At 35.4% G+C, this 16,328-nt stretch overlaps 1 long non-coding RNA gene across 2 annotated transcripts; it reads right to left on the bottom strand.

Annotated features, from left to right (window-relative positions):
* Window positions 1-12,527: 12,527 nt before the first annotated feature.
* On the bottom strand, window positions 12,528-14,337 carry LOC105763397 (uncharacterized). 2 transcript variants are annotated; one of them, XR_001124190.2, is made up of 4 exons: window positions 13,702-14,337; window positions 13,413-13,625; window positions 13,175-13,313; window positions 12,528-12,947 (listed from the first exon to the last, which is right to left on the bottom strand). It is a non-coding gene; the product is annotated as an uncharacterized LOC105763397 (long non-coding RNA). The 2 variants fall into 2 exon arrangements; XR_001124189.2 differs by lacking the exon at window positions 12,528-12,947 and having other exon boundaries at window positions 13,100-13,313; window positions 13,702-14,334.
* Window positions 14,338-16,328: the final 1,991 nt, after the last annotated feature.

The raw sequence follows: 16,328 nt of genomic DNA, 5'->3' as shown, positions 1-16,328 counted from the left end.
TCAGAAGTATAGGAGCTAGTGCTTTCAATCTATTCCACTGCAACTGCAGGGAGATAAGACTTACAATCTTCAACCTATTCCACTGCTTACCAGGGAGATAGGATTACTGGCTTCAATGTACTCCACTGTAACCACAGGGAGGTAAAATCCACCATCTTGATCTACTCCACTACTGCTTAGGGAGATAAGATCTAAAATCTTCAATCTATTCTACTGTTGTCCAGGGAAGTAGAATTACTGGCTTCAATGTACTCCACTGTAACCACAGGGAGGTAAAATCCACCATCTTCGATCTGCTCCACTACTACTTAGGGAGATAAAATCTGAAATCTTCAATCTATTCCACCGTTGCCCAAGGAAGTAGAATTACTGGCTTCAATGTACTCCACTATAACCACAGGGAGGTAAAATCTGCCATCTTCGATCTGCTCCACTACTGCTTAGGGAGATAAGATCTGAAATCTTCAATCTATTCCACTGTTGTCCAGGGAAGTAGAATTACTAGCTTCAATGTACTCCACTATAACCACAGGGAGGTAAAATCCGCCATCTTCGATCTGCTCCACTACTACTTAGGGAGATAAGATCTGAAATCTTCAATCTATTCCAATATTGTCCAGGGAAGTAGAATTACTAGCTTCAATGTACTCTACTATAACCACAGGTAGGTAAAATCCGCCATCTTCGATCTGCTCCACTACTGCTTAGGGAAATAAGATCTGAAATCTTCAATCTATTCCACTGTTGCCCAGGGAAGTAGAATTACTGGCTTCAATGTACTCCACTATAACCACAGGGAGGTAAAATCCGCCATCTTCGATCTGCTCCACTACTACTTAAGGAGATAATATCTGAAATCTTCAATCTATTCCACTGTTGCCCAGGGAAGTAGAATTACTGGCTTCAATATACTCCACTATAACCACAGGGACGTAAAATCCGCCATCTTCGATCTGCTCCACTACTGCTTAGGGAGATAAGATCTGAAATATTCACTGATCTGTTCTCTGGGGAACATGACCTGTATAATGAACCTAATTATGCCTAATGATTAGGATGACATGATCAAAATACATCAAATGCTCCTAACTAGACATGTGTGAATGGTGTTTGCATGAATGCAAAATTTTTCGAGAATGATCCCGCTTAGGTTGTCATTACTCGAAATTTATTAAGGCTTTGTGACTGACGTGCTACAACGCCTTCTTGCTTGACTGGCTTTTCTGAAGAAACATTTTGCCAGGTTGCCCTCCACTGTGAACCTCCAAGTTTAATCCATTGGGGCGCAAAAAATTCATACCATCGTTCTCCCACTGTAACCCAAGAGTATATGGCTTTTCTTCAATCCTCTCCTATCACAATTCAAGGATACAGGATCTAAATATTTCTAGTCTCTTGCACCATTCCAAGGGCGTCGTACCAAAGGCTCATGCGCAACTGAAGGCTCTCTTCCCTGAGTTAACCTCTTTCTATTGCCTGGTGATCATTAATTGCTTGTTGACCTAGGCTTTGTCATCAACACGACATCTAATTTTTTGACAACAAAATCCAAAGAGAAAGTCCTAGTTTAGACTGTTCCTTTTCAGATTTCCAACCTTTAAACCCGGTGCGTTCTAAATAATAGTCCTGTTTCAGGCTCTTGTATTATTTAGAAACTTCTAGAGTAATATGCAAAACTTCCTTCGTGAAAGTTTTATTAGTCCATTGATCATTATTCTAATGCAACATGCTTGCAAAAAGAACAAAACGATGGATGAAATAGAGATAATTCTGAGCATAGCTTGAAATAAATAAATTATCAAAGATAGTAAAGAAGAATAACAAAGAGATTAATTGGGAATACGTATCTTGGAAACGAATGAAGTGTTCCGAGAATAATAAATTTAGTATAAATAATATGAATATTGGGTGCCCCAGATATCGCAGCTTGAACTTCTCTGTACAAACTTTTTTTTGAAGATCCATCTGAGTTTGACATGTGTTTAGGAGATCCACAGTACTCTGCCAATGCCCCAAGATGTTGCCTACCTTTTCTTGATAATTCTGGTATAACAAGATCACCACATGCCCCAATCTGGTTAAACTTTGAGTTGCTCTAATCACTTCGTGCCCCATTCTGATCAATATTTGAGCCGCCCTTTTCGGGTTTTCAACTCAAATCCCCTTTGGTCTCAAAGTGCCCTTTGCGGGTTTTCACTTTGGCCTCTCCATTTTTCCTTTTTTTTTTTTGAATCTGAACTCATAGGATTAGACAAGTCTTCGTTATCCCTTTCGATCAAAACCAATCCAAGATCTTCTTTGTGATCAAATTTCTTTCATAGAGTTTTTTTTTTTGGCAAAATTTAACTATGATGAAAACTTTGGATCTTCCTCTTCAATTAGGATGAAATCCAACAACAGAGAAATGGCAACTTGACTTCGACGGGCTAAACCCTGATGAGCCAAAGAAGAAGGCATTGCCCCGACAAAGAATTCTAAATGCATCATTCATGATGTTAATCTTGAACATACTATAAATTCTTGATATTGTATTGTTGTTCCGATTACAATATCGGTGCTTACTCAAGCATATCCTGATATGAACATATGAAGACATCTTTAAACTCTTTGAAGTAACTCAACAAGGTCATGCTTCATTTCTTCGGTTATGCACGCTATCTTAAGGTCACAATCTTCATTGTCCCCTCATGAAGTAAGATTTTATTCCTGTTCTACCATCCTCAACAAGTATGAAAATAGGCTACAATCTATGTCATCTTTAAAGTTATGAGATCCCTCTAAACACGATCTCACTCAAAAGAAACTTCGAGTCCGTACAAGATCACTCATGTCGTTGATATCCGGGGACCCATAGTAGGTACCAAAGAATATACAAAAGAATGTATGAATAATCATTTGTACAATTATGAATGAATAGAATAATATGGAAGAAGATCCGAAAGAATGAAAGTATAATTACTCGAAAAAGAATGAAAGAATATTGGCTTAAAAAAATGAATGCAAAGATGTATTTTATTAGAATAACAACGTTCAGACATGAGCCTATTTCATAAAGGAATTCTTATTGCCTCTAGGCTGAAGGCAACAAGTGTGTTTTAAATATTACTCTGAGTAATCTCTAAATACTACAGGGGCTTCTTCTGCAGTCTAATTATTTAAAACACTCCCAAATCTATAAGGGCAAAAATCTGACAAGGTCTCTTCTTTAGTTGTTTCATCGTGAACACTTCTCAACACCCCTTCATATTCAATCATGATTGGGTACTAGATGAACCATCTATCTTGACAATACCCATGTTGATGAATTTTTCAACTAGCTTTTTGAAGGTAATGCAATTTTCTATAGAATACCCCGTAATGCCTGCATGATAATCACATTGTGCACTTGCATCATACCATTTGGGATACGGGGGCTGTGGAGGCTTCACATGTAAAGGAGCAACAACATGCGCATTGAATAAGCTTTGATACTGACTCCTCAGATGACATTGGAATTGGTGTGAATCGGAGCTTTTCAAGACTGCTTCACACCTAATTCTTGTCTTGATGAACCTGTTGATTAGCAATCGATTTGCAGACGTATTCACGCTGCACCTCATTTCCCTTTTCTTTTGAGGCACGCTTACATTATTTCCACCAAGATCAATCTTTCCGCTCCTTATGGCGCTTTCAATCATTTCACCATTCATGATTATGTCGAAAAGCTTTTGTTGCACTCCCTAACATATGTGTGATGAATGGTACCTTCAATGTGTTGACGAAAAGCATCGTCATCTCTCTTTCTAGCAGAGATGGTGAACTTGGACAAGAACCTCCCTCCATCTCTATGCGCATCGCTGAAACTTTCACTAGGCTTCTTCTCCATGTTTTGCGAGTAATTCTATCAGTACCATGTCGGTCCACATGATCTGCATCGCTTTATAAACGCTTGCCAAATCTCTCCATGAGTTAATATGGGTATGGTTCAATCGATTGTACCACTTGGATGCTGCCCCTGCGAGGCTATCCTGGAAGCAATGAATCAAGAGTTGGTCATTATTGACATAACCGGTCATTCGTCTGTAGAACATGGTAATATGAGCTTCGGGGCTACTGGTTCCATTATATGTCTCAAACTCTGGCATTTTGAATTTGTAAGGGAGCACTAAATCCGGAACCAAGCTCAATTTTTTAGCGTCAATTCCATGGTAGCCCTCAGTACTTTCCATCGCTCTAAGTTTTTCCTCCAGCCACTTGTACTTTTCCTCTAGCTGTTTTGGCAATTCATAATTCATTTTCTCCTTTCTAACCGTCTCATCAAAATCAGGGATAGCAGGATTAACAAAGTTGGCTTCGGGGTTAGAGCCTGACCCCGCCTGGAAATTCATTTGCGTTGAAACGTCACCCGGAGGATTAATGGTAACAGAGGACCTACGCGGGTATATCTCAACTTGTTGGGGTGTAAAGTCCGGAGGATAGACAAGTCCCTCATTGTCACCTTCTTCATTGTTGAGCACCAATCCCTTTCCTTTGTCAACTCCTCCAGCCAATAACTGAGTCAACTTAGCCATCATACTCCCTTGAGATTCCATTATCTTTTCCATCATCTTTTGTTGAATCTTTTCTAATTGCTCATTCATTTGCTCTTGCATTTCTTTCTGCTCTAGTTTTGGATCGAGTTCCGTAGCAGTGTTTGATAGCTTGATTGGTTTCCAGATTAACTGATGAGTAATTTAGATTAATTAGAATCCCTTAACATATTTATTAATGCATATGAAACAATGCAATGCATGAAATGAAATGCCATGTCATGCAAATAAAACACCAAAAGTCAGTATAACATAGAAACACAAGATATAATCAAGAAATAGTAAAGATCCCTAATTGGATATCTACTAGGGTTTAGTATAATTCTACCTAGGGTGGATTCCTAAGGTTCATTATATGAAGTTTGGCTTCTAGAGTAAAGGTACCCGAACCAGCAGATTCCTCAATCCTCACCCATTATAGGCTCATATGGACCAAGTTCAGTTCAGGGGAATACATTTCCCTTTGGCTGCACGGAGATGAAAAATCTCACGAAGACATAGGTACGAATGTATCCCGAAAGCAATCCACTACCCTACACGGAGGTAAAAACCTCACGAAGGCATAGTTTCTCACTCCCACTTAAAAGGGTAATGCAAAAGGATGTCATGAGTTTTTTAAAAAAATATTTTCTCGACCATAAGACAAAAATTAATCAACTTTGTGGCTCGACTCTCTTTTTAAAAAAAAATTGTCCCCAGTGGAGTCGCCAAGCTGTCGAAACCATTTTATTGAAAAATAAAAGTTTAGGTTGTCGACTTTTAAAAATGAAAATTGGGAGTCGCCACCAATCTTTTAGTAAGGTGTGATTGGATCACCTAAAAAAACGGCTTTGGTCTACGAGTTTTAGAAAAACCTGATCCGGGAGTCAGTTACGTACGAGGAAGGATTAGCACCCTCGTAACGCCCAAAATTGGTGCCTAGTTAATTAATTAGTGTCTTAAGGTCGAGAATTTGGAAAACGTAATTCTTAGCAAAACTTAAAAGGCTACGTATAAGACCCTTATTATTTCGTAGAAAGAAGATACCACACCCAATGCGTTAGGGCACAAATTCTAATTTTCCCCAAAATGAATTGGGCCAAAATACTTATACAATAAAACTTTAAAAGAACATCCACTTATCCAAGATTTAAGAAATCACACCCAATACGTTAGGGCACGATTCCTTTAGAATCCCAAACTCGAATATTTCCTTTACTTTAAAAGAACGTCCGCTTATCCAAGATTTAAGAAATCACACCCAATACGTTAGGGCACAATTCCTTTAAAATCCCAAACTCGGAATATTTCCTTTATGATTTTTAAAAAATCTTCATTTCGAGAAATCAATGCGTCACATCCAATACGTTAGGACACAACGTGTTGAATTCCCAATAATGAGTTCTTATTTTTTAATTAAAGAGAAATGCTCGGTTGTTAGATTTAACGAAGAAAATCGGAACCCAATACGTTAAGGCTCAATTTCCTTGAAAATCCTAAATACAAGCACTATCTCAATTTTGAAAAGTTTGAAATCGAGTAAAAAAATGATGTGATGTTACATTAAATATACAATGCAATAATAAATAAACAAACAAGTGAAAGACATAAGCAAAACTATAAAATATAAAAAAAAATAAAGGATATAAAGTGTGCTTATAATAAGTACATTGAAGTTATGGAGAATACAAGACATACATGGATTTATATGAAGATATAGACTATAAGATTCATACAAAATATAATGCATTTATAACAAGAAATATATAAATATATATATTATAAAATTTGAGTAAAAAAATAAATAGGTAGTTAAACATTTTCAAAAATAAATAAATAAAAATAGATATATACGTGTATATATATAAATATAAAAGAACATTCATTAAGAAAAAATAATATGTATACATGTACATATAAAATATCTATAGATTAAAAATAATTAAATAATATCTACATTATCAAAATTGAATAAAATAAATAAATATGTGGATATATATAAATATGAGAAAAATATTAATTGAAAAAATATAATATGTACATATATATATATAATAATTATATACATATATAGATTATAAAACGATAATTACATATATACAAAAAATGATAATAATTAAATTAATTAATTTAAAAATATTAAAAAATATGAAGAAAACATGTACAAGTATACGTGTACATATTTACAAAAGTAAAACAAGTTTTTGAAATAAAAATATAAAAGTATATATATATTATAAAAATGTTTGTATGCACATAAAAATAATAATTAAATAATAATAATAATGATGATGAGGAAGATGAGAAAATAAAATTAAAAAAACGAATTGCAAAAAAACAAATAGTTAAAAAAAACTAAAATAACAAGAAATAAATGAAATTTAAGTAAAATAATGGGCGAAATCGCGACACGCGAATTACATGGAGGGCCAAATCGGAAATAATCCGCCTCCCCAAAACGGTGTTGTTTCGCTAGCATGATTTAAAACAGTTTTTTTAGAAAAAAATTGTTTGCAAGATAGAAAAAAAAAAAAAAAAAAAAACAAAGGCTCTCTACTAGGGTTTTAACCCCACTCGACGCCACCATTCACTCTTGCCGATGTCTGATTACGACGGAGACGGCACAAATCCGGCGATTCCAACTTGAGGAGTAAGCCCTCTCCTCCTTTTTTATATTTTAAGCAAAAATAAATAAAGAGATAAAGAAACTAAAAATATATATATGTATAAATGAAAAATAAAAGAACGATAATCCTCAAGGTAATATAGAGAAAAAACCTTTGTATTCAAAAAGAAAATTTTCCTTCTCTCTTTTCGGTCTCCTCCTTTTCACAATGTTTCAATGGCTTTATATAGCCATAATAATAAAAAAAATATAGAAATAAAATCTTGTTTACATTGATTTTATTCTCAATCTTTTGATTTCTTTCCATTACATTGATTTGATTCTCAATCCTTTGATTCCTTTCCATTATTGTTTTGCTTCCTTTTTTTTGCTGATTTGCTATGCAGGTGAAGATTCGGCTGAAATTCGGAGGGCAAGGCTAGGTGGCTGCGACGCAAGACTCATCCCAGAAACCCTAGGGTTTCTGATATTGTGTTGGGCCATTTCTTTGGGCCTCTGCTTATTTCGTGTTTTGGGCTACATAGGCCCGTTGTAATTTGGGCCCTTTAGACCCGGGCCAAAAATAGGGTATTACAAATAGTATGTGATTCAAATTATATTGTTTGATAATATTTTTTGTTGCTTTAAAATGGTATGAATTGTTTTAATAAAAACTAACGTTTTTTTTTTACTTTTAATTTATTTTATAGATTTAGTATCAAAGATAAATAACCAATTCTTCGTATACGTCCATTATGATAGGGTAATTTTCCAAACAACAATTGGTGAAATGAGGTTTAACAAGAGTGTAAAACATGATGAAATGAAACAAAAGATTAGTGAGAAAATTGCTCGATGTCGTGTAAGGAAGATTTACAGACTATTGTACAAATTTCCAATTTCGTCAAATTCGTGCAAATTTAAGGAGATGGAACTTGTAGAGGATGATGATGTGGAGACTATGATCGCACTGTATTGCTCATTTGGGAATGTTGAACCAATTGAGTTGTTCACTGAGTTAGCAGATGTTGAGCCCGTCCAAAATGTCATTCCGTTAAATCAACAATATAGAGTTGAATACCTGTATATAAATGTTCCAAGAGCCTCTGCAGATAGGCAATCTTTTGTACACAGGTTTGACTTTTATTTGAATGTTTGGTGGGTAGAACCATGCGATTATGGAGGGATATCGACATAGGGCCTCAATCCACACAATGCTCTGATTGTGTATAACAACCCTAATCCGAGTTCCCATTTATAGATACATCCATTGGTGACTGGTACTGATGCATATGGTGAGGAAGGACCCGATAATGATGGTGGTACTAATCACCAAAGTGAAGATTTTAGTGACCTCAATCTTGGTGAGGTATTAGATGATATTGACGAGGAAGACGCAAGTGATGATGATAACGTATACGCCCCTTCACTCGAGAACTTAACTCGTGGCATTGTTATACGGAATGATCTTTCAACCCACATGTTGAGCATAAATCTCGATGTTGCGCATGCATCTGAGTTCCCTGAATACCTAGATGTAATATATTCTCACAAGTTGGTGTCAGATTCCGAACCAGAAGAGTTGGTTGTAACTCAACAATTCGTAAACAATGAGGATTGTGTATTTTCCATCAAGAAGTATAGCATAGAAGTGTCAGTGGGCTACAAAATCATTGTATCTAAACCGACATTACATATTGGGGAGTGTTGAAGGTCTGTAGAAGGTTGCAACTGATTGGTATGAGTTGCATTGATGCAAAGGTCACGACTATAGAAGACTCAGAAATATGTTGGGCCTCATTCATGCACTGTTACAAAGATGACACAAGACCATCAGAAACTTGATGCAAAAACAATCTGTAATTGCCTCTTGCCACTGGTGAAAGACATTCCCACCATTCTTGTATCGGTCTTGATTGTTGACATGTAATCCCGATTTCAGTACGGAGTGTCATCCATGAAAGCATGGTAGGCTAAACAAATGGTAATGACATATTTGTACAAAGATAGGGATACGTTGTACAATAAACTAAAAGGGTGGTTAGTTGCAATACAGGAGTACATGTTAGGGATTTTGGTTGACTTACAGACACTATCAACTTACGGATCAGGTGACCAACAAAGATTGGGATGCGTTGTACACTCGATCCATGTATTAGAACCTTTACCCATTATAAAACACTTATACATGTTGATGGAACCTAATTGTATGGGAAATATATGAAAATCCTCCTTATTGTGATTGTACAATATGGCAACTGGAACATACTACTAATAGTTTTTGTCATTCTGGAGGTTGAGAACATAGAATCAAGACAATTTTTCTTGGCAAACTTTCGGAGGCATATTGTTAGATAAGGCAAAATTTGAATTATTTCCAATTGATAGAAAAGGCTAATTGCAATGATTAGGCATTTTGTTGTTCCATGGAGATATCTGTATTGCATCCATCACATTGCGTAAACTTTCACAAGGACTTCAAGAATGTAGATTGGCATAAACAATTTGTGAACATGGGTAATTCAATAGTCATATTTTTCTTTATCTTTTGAATATATTTAGAAACTTAAAGTATTGATAACATGTATTATGGAAATCTATATGCAAGGTACAAGCTGGAACAACACCATTTTAGACAAAGGATGGTGAGGCTTCAGGCTGAAACGAACTGTGATGTACATAACTAGTTCAATAGTATGGAGTCATACCAATAGACTCAATGTTTTGATGACAGGTCTCGCTATGGTCATATGATCACCAACCTTGTAGAGTCTGTTAATGTCGTGTTGAAGTGTACACGACATCAAGCGGCACTGGGCTGACACATTGTTGTCTAACGTGAGCAATCAATCACTGGCTCAGCCCCCAACCCTTTTTTTTTTCTAGCTTTCGCCTTTTTCTCCTTTTTAGCTTTTTTTTGCCAACCACCTCTTTTTAAATTAATACCGGTACTACCAATGTGTCAGGCGATATAAAAAATATTATTTTTATCATGTATCATATTTCTAGTTTCTTTAAGACGAAATACTTGTATTTTGGAAAAAATTATATCGGTGCCACCAATGTGTCAGGCGACACCACTTAAAAATTACTTTTTTTCCCACATCATAATTAGCTAATGATTTGTGGTAGAGTTTGGGTGGTGCCGTCTAATAGTGTGGCGACACCCATGTTCAGTGTAGATTTCAACCCATTTTGTAATTAATTTCTATTTCATACCATTTTTGTAATTATTTTTTATAAAAAAACTCAAATTAAAAAAATAAAAATAATAATTTTTTTTCTATTTAAGATTATTATGAAATTGCCACCATCAAATACTCCAAATTCAGCTTGCAAATTCTCAATAAACCAAGTTTATGTTGTTGGAAAAAATGGTTTAGAAAACAATGTTTTTAGGCAAAACAAAAGTTTAAGATTTTTCTTAAAATTGAGCCTTGTGATATTTATAACAATAAATTCTAAACCAAAATTATACATATGCTTTGTACGAGGTGGTTTAAAGTTGATCCCGATTTTCTATAAGACGACCTTCTCTGCAATTCTCGAACCCTAAATTGCTTTGAGTGTGAGTCCAAACAACATGAACCAAGTACAAAAAATGAAAACATTGATTAACTTTCAGTAATTCTTTTTATAACTGAAAACTATGAGCTTTTTCCCTGAAAATAGAATTTATTTTAAAAATAATATTTTACAATTTTTTGACAAAACAATTACACTAGCTCAATAATGTAAGTAAGTAGTTTAGTTCCTATTTGTAGATATAAGAGTTTTGTGTGAATAAGGTCTAATTAAATAATAATATTTTAATAAAAATATAAATTCTACTCTAAGTATAATAGATAAGGGCAGCGACAACTCAAAGGGAACTAGGGTTTGATGACCCTTATATTTCAACCGGGCCTACTTGGACATTTTGTGTATTGGATAATATTGTATGTGTTATCCAGACTTTTATCCAACGCTTATAATTTATCCAACCCAATAATTATTTTCTATTTTCAAAATATTAGTTATTTAATAAATTAATTTAACTAAATTAAATTTTCAACCCAATTCTAATTTCGTTAAGTCATGACAACTTTACTTCATTAAAATTTATGAGAATATATATTTGTCTTACTCAATAAATTCACGAAAACTAATTAATTTAATTCTTACTTTGAACTTCAATCATCTAATTACAATTAATTAAATAACAATTCAAAAATTTAAATTAATTCTTAAGTCATCTTTTGTATTTAGCGAGAAAATATATTCAAGATTTAATAATGATACATGTGATATATTTCTCTTAGTTCATCGTTTTCATTCATTCCATATTAGTTCTATGTACAATTCATTTTTGGTCATCTCAAACTACCAAGGGGACCGGTTAGACATATATAATTAGGGCTCAAATAACTTGTAATTTAGTTTTGGTGCCTATTAATTACAACATTATTTAATCACATAGTCATTTCACTAAAGTACCATGATCGAACTCTCTCTTATCATATATCATTACGAAAGTTACTTATTAAGTGATCATCCAATGGCCTTGTCATAAGTATGTTACCCTCATAGGATATCTTTAATCTTTTTGGGATAATTTTGTTATCCAAATTTGATCATATTTTATCTCATGGTAACCATTAAATCTTCCTTAATAAAAGTCAATTATTAACAAATAGTAATTAAATCATTTATATTTAAGATAAATAACTCATGATCACATTACTTTTCATTTATCATGTAATGTCAATAAAATGATACCATTTACCCTTTATTGGGTTATGAATTCCACTGTTTTGGAATGATGCCACATTATGCAGAAGTTGTAGACCCAACATTTCAGCTTTCAGTTTCTTATCTATTTGAACTTCAGCTTTCATTTGCATCAAATTATACAAGTCACACATACATAATTCATCATCCAATTAAAATTTAAGATATACCACACTATGAACGTCACATGTGAATAAATCTATAAACAAATTTAAGATCTATTCTATTTGCTTCTATTCGATGTACTGTTAGTCCAGTCAGTCACATTTATGATTTATCTTCTGGGAGTCACCTAGTCTGATACCCAAGATAAGGCATGTCCCTATTTTATCTTGATAGATAACATATTAGTCTTTCAATCAATTTGCTTAATTCTGATAAGTCTAAAAACTTTTTTAGATAATCTATTAATAAAAGTTGTCTTCTCGCATTACAACCCGACTATGTAATACCGCTTAATATTAGTTTAAACGTTAGATAATCAGTGATTTAATATTTATTTTCATTTTAATTTGCATGCAAAAACCATTGAAGACATTATTCAAAAGGTATTAATTATAATGACGATTTTTTATTAAATTAATTTATTCAAAATTACAAATCTATAGATGAAATCACTACATTAAAACATTATATTCCAACATATGTATCCTTAGTTTCAACTTCCATGATAGCCCATGAAAAAGAATATAGTTGGTCATTTCCATATCAACAAACAACGGACAAAATTTCACCCTCTTTTAAGAAGCAACAATGTAAACTGATAATTGGCCTACAATTCATTAACGCGATTCATCATTGAAAAGAAAATATAAAATTTCTTAAATCTTGGAGTATGGGCACTGGTGGCTCATTCAACCATCAATTGAATATTGGTAGTAGTTAAACAAGCAACTAAATTCAAACTTAAACCTATATTGAACTTGTTTGACCGTCCACTCACACAAGTACTTTTCTTTTGATGGACATTTAACTCCTCCTTCTCTAGCTTTTGTATCTCCCCCAACTTCAATCTTTGAAACACTCTGAAGAAAGTGTTTCTGTATGTTAGAGTACATCATTTGTAAAAGAGTTTGTTAGGTTGTTAGTATTTTTAGTGAGCTGTTACTCAGGTAGTTAGTAATAGTTATTTCTCAATAATTGTGTATAAATACACTTGTTAAAATTGTAGCAAAGCTAAGCAATAGTAAATCATTTCAATTCATTTCAATCATTCCAATTCATTTCTACTAGTTACATTGTATATACTTACATGGTATCTTTCGCCTAAGTCCTAGAGTCTTTCTCTTGTTGTGCATTCATGGCTAATTCTACTGAATCCATCTCTGCAAACACTGGTAATCCATCCACCATTTCATCTCAATTAGTTCAGTGCTTCCCTCGACATGATACTGTCAAATTAGATGAAGGTAATTTTATTCAGTGGCAACAACATAAAAAATTGATTGTTGAAAGATATGAGCTTACTGGTTTTATCGAAAGAACTTTACCTGCTCCACCGCGATTTGTTCCATCTCCAGAAGGTCAACTGGTACTGAATCCAGAGGTTTCGTTGTTTCATCAGCAATATAGTTTGCTCGTGTCGTGGTAACTATCCACGATTAGTGGTGCTCTCCTCTCTTGTTTCACAGATGCAAAAACTTCGTGCGATGTGTCGAACATTGAAAATTGCTTGTTAGTGCCATGATCGGAGCCAAGTTATCCTGCATCAAGCATGAGTTACATTCAATTAAAAAAGGTAATATGACAATTAAAGAATGTGTCTAAAATTCAGAATACCTGTGTCTTGATTGAAGTGTCTAGATCTCGGATCTCAGAGGCTGAGAAGGTTAAGATTGTTCTTACGAGGTTATCATCGGAGCATGATGTCGTTCCTACCCTTATGTCTTTCTCCTCTGAGCCCCTTCCCATGCAAAAGCTTCTAGATGTTTTGTTGGAATATGAGAATCGCCAACATCATGTGGTGCAGGATATATAGTTTCAAGCTAATCTAATAGAAGCGGATCTACTGTTGGTAGTAATGGAACCTGTGTGGATGGTCGCTCCTTTTCTGGTGGTCGTGGGAGGGGTTTTCGATCTCGGGTACAGTGTCAGATTTGTGGCCGATTTGGAAACTTGGCGCAACGCTACTATTATCGCTTTAACAGGGAGTACAACGACCCTTCTACGTTAATGGTGGCTCAGGCTTCGCCTGCGTGGGTTGCGGGTGCGAATGATGGACGGGGTTCCCATGATTTGGCCGATTCCAGTATTATAAAGCGGTACGAGGCTGCTGCCCATGGTGGTTTTTACTCTCATCCAAAGGTTCCAAGTCTATTTGGGGTATCTCTGACTGTGACTCCAACGTGGGTTCCTCATATGGTCGATGGTGGGATTATGTGCCACCAGATGTGGCCGTTTCTAATGAAGGAGCATTTAGGGTTTCATATAACCCTTATGTTGATATGGGTATTGGGTTATAAGACCCTCACGTGGGCCATTATATTGATATGGGTATTGGGTCACAAAACCCTCACGTGGGCCTTACTAGGCCTAATAATGTAGGCCTAAGTTTTGGGTCAAATGATGTTGGCCAAAGGTTTGGGCCAAATACACATGATGCTGAGCAAGGGTTTAGGTCGAATGCCAATCTTGTTAGCTTTGAGGGCCCAACTGGTCATGGAAAAAGTATTAGGCCATTGGGTGTTAAGTCTACTATTAACGATGTGAGCCTTCATAGCTGAATGGTAGGCTAAACAGTGGGTCAAGAGTCTCGTGGCTAACGAAGCCTAGGGCGTGTGTTCTTCATGGGTCAACTGCTAGGGTTAGGGACTTGGATCTAAATTTTATTTTTGATTATCCACCATGTGTTGGGTTGCCATGGGTCCCTGATGCGCCTAGGTCGGATTTCTCAAACGCTATTGGGTCCAATGTGAATACGACCTAATATAGGTACAATTTTGATAATGTTGATTCCTATGTTCCTATGCCTGTGGGAACTTCGTCGCGGTATCCTGATTTGGGAACTACGCATCATGTCTGCAAAGAGGCCTCTACCCTGAATGAATCTACGCCATACTCATGCATAACTCATCTTTTAATGGGTGATGGGTCGCATGCGAAAATTAAATGTGCCAGACATTCTACATTGACTACAAAGAATAAGTTGCTTCATTTTTCTAATACCAAACAATTTTAAAGCGATTAGGGTGGCAAGTTTAGGGCATTCACAATGATTCTAGCTCAGCATAGTATTGTTCATCAAGTCTCGTGTCCACATACGTTAGAGTAGAATGGTATGGCCGAATGAAAACATAGATATATTTTTGAAATGGGTCTTACCCTTTTGGCTCAAGTGAATCTGCCTATGAAATTTTGGGGTTATGTTTTTACCTATGCTATGCATTTAATAAATAGACTACCTAGCTCAGTCTTGAAAGATCATTCTCCTTACAAGATTCTCCATGGTAAATACTCAACGTATGATCATCTGTAAGTTTTTAGATGTTGTAGTTTTCCATATCTGGGCCTAGAATTTCAATCTAAGTCATGCACGTTTTTAGGATACAGTCCTCAACATAAAGGATATTAATGTCTTACACCAGATGGTAAGGTTATTATTTCTTGACAAGTGTTTGATGAACATCAGTTTCTATATCTTGAAAGTTCTGTGGTTCCTTCCTAGTCCGGTGGGTGTGTCTCCACGTATGTTCCTATTATGCAGTCTCTATCTAATAGGTCGACTGAATTCTCAAGTTCCAGTCCTCTGTCTCGTGACTCGTCTGCTAACACTAATTCTCATGCCACAACAAAACTGACAGATTCACAGATTGATTTAGGTGTTGCTGATTGTAATCAAAACACTCTGTCTACTACACTGAATGTAACACCCCTAACCCATATCTGTCGCTGGAACAGGGTTACGGAGCATTACTAGAATTTACAAATTAAATGCAGACATTTCATATAATTTATCATTCATATCAGAAATCAATCATATACAATGATATTTTCCTTATATGAGCCATCGAGGCCCATAATACATATTAGTGGGATTAAACCGAAAACTCAGAGAATTTTTCGCAAAACTTCAAAATTTTTTCTAAGTGTAAGGGACACACACCCGTGTGGCCAGACCGTGTGGCTCATAGGGTCAAGAGACACAATCGTGTCTCAGGCCATGTGGGCATTCAAAATAAAGGCATGCGGCTGTGTCCTAGCCTGTGTCTAATTTAGGGTGCTCACTGACTTGGGTCACATGGTCAAGCCACACGCCCGTGTGTTAGGTCGTATGAGCAATTTGACTTGCATGAATTAGGTGCAAGGGCCACACGATCAAGTCACACGCCCGTGTGCTAGGCCGTGTGGATTATTTTGATCATTTTGTTTCTCAATTTGTAATATGCAGGGGACACATGGCCAATTCA

This window comes from Gossypium raimondii, chromosome 12 (assembly GCF_025698545.1).
Source record: "Gossypium raimondii isolate GPD5lz chromosome 12, ASM2569854v1, whole genome shotgun sequence".
NCBI classification, from domain to species: domain Eukaryota; kingdom Viridiplantae; phylum Streptophyta; class Magnoliopsida; order Malvales; family Malvaceae; genus Gossypium; species Gossypium raimondii.
This window is presented reverse-complemented; position numbering and strand designations above follow the sequence as displayed.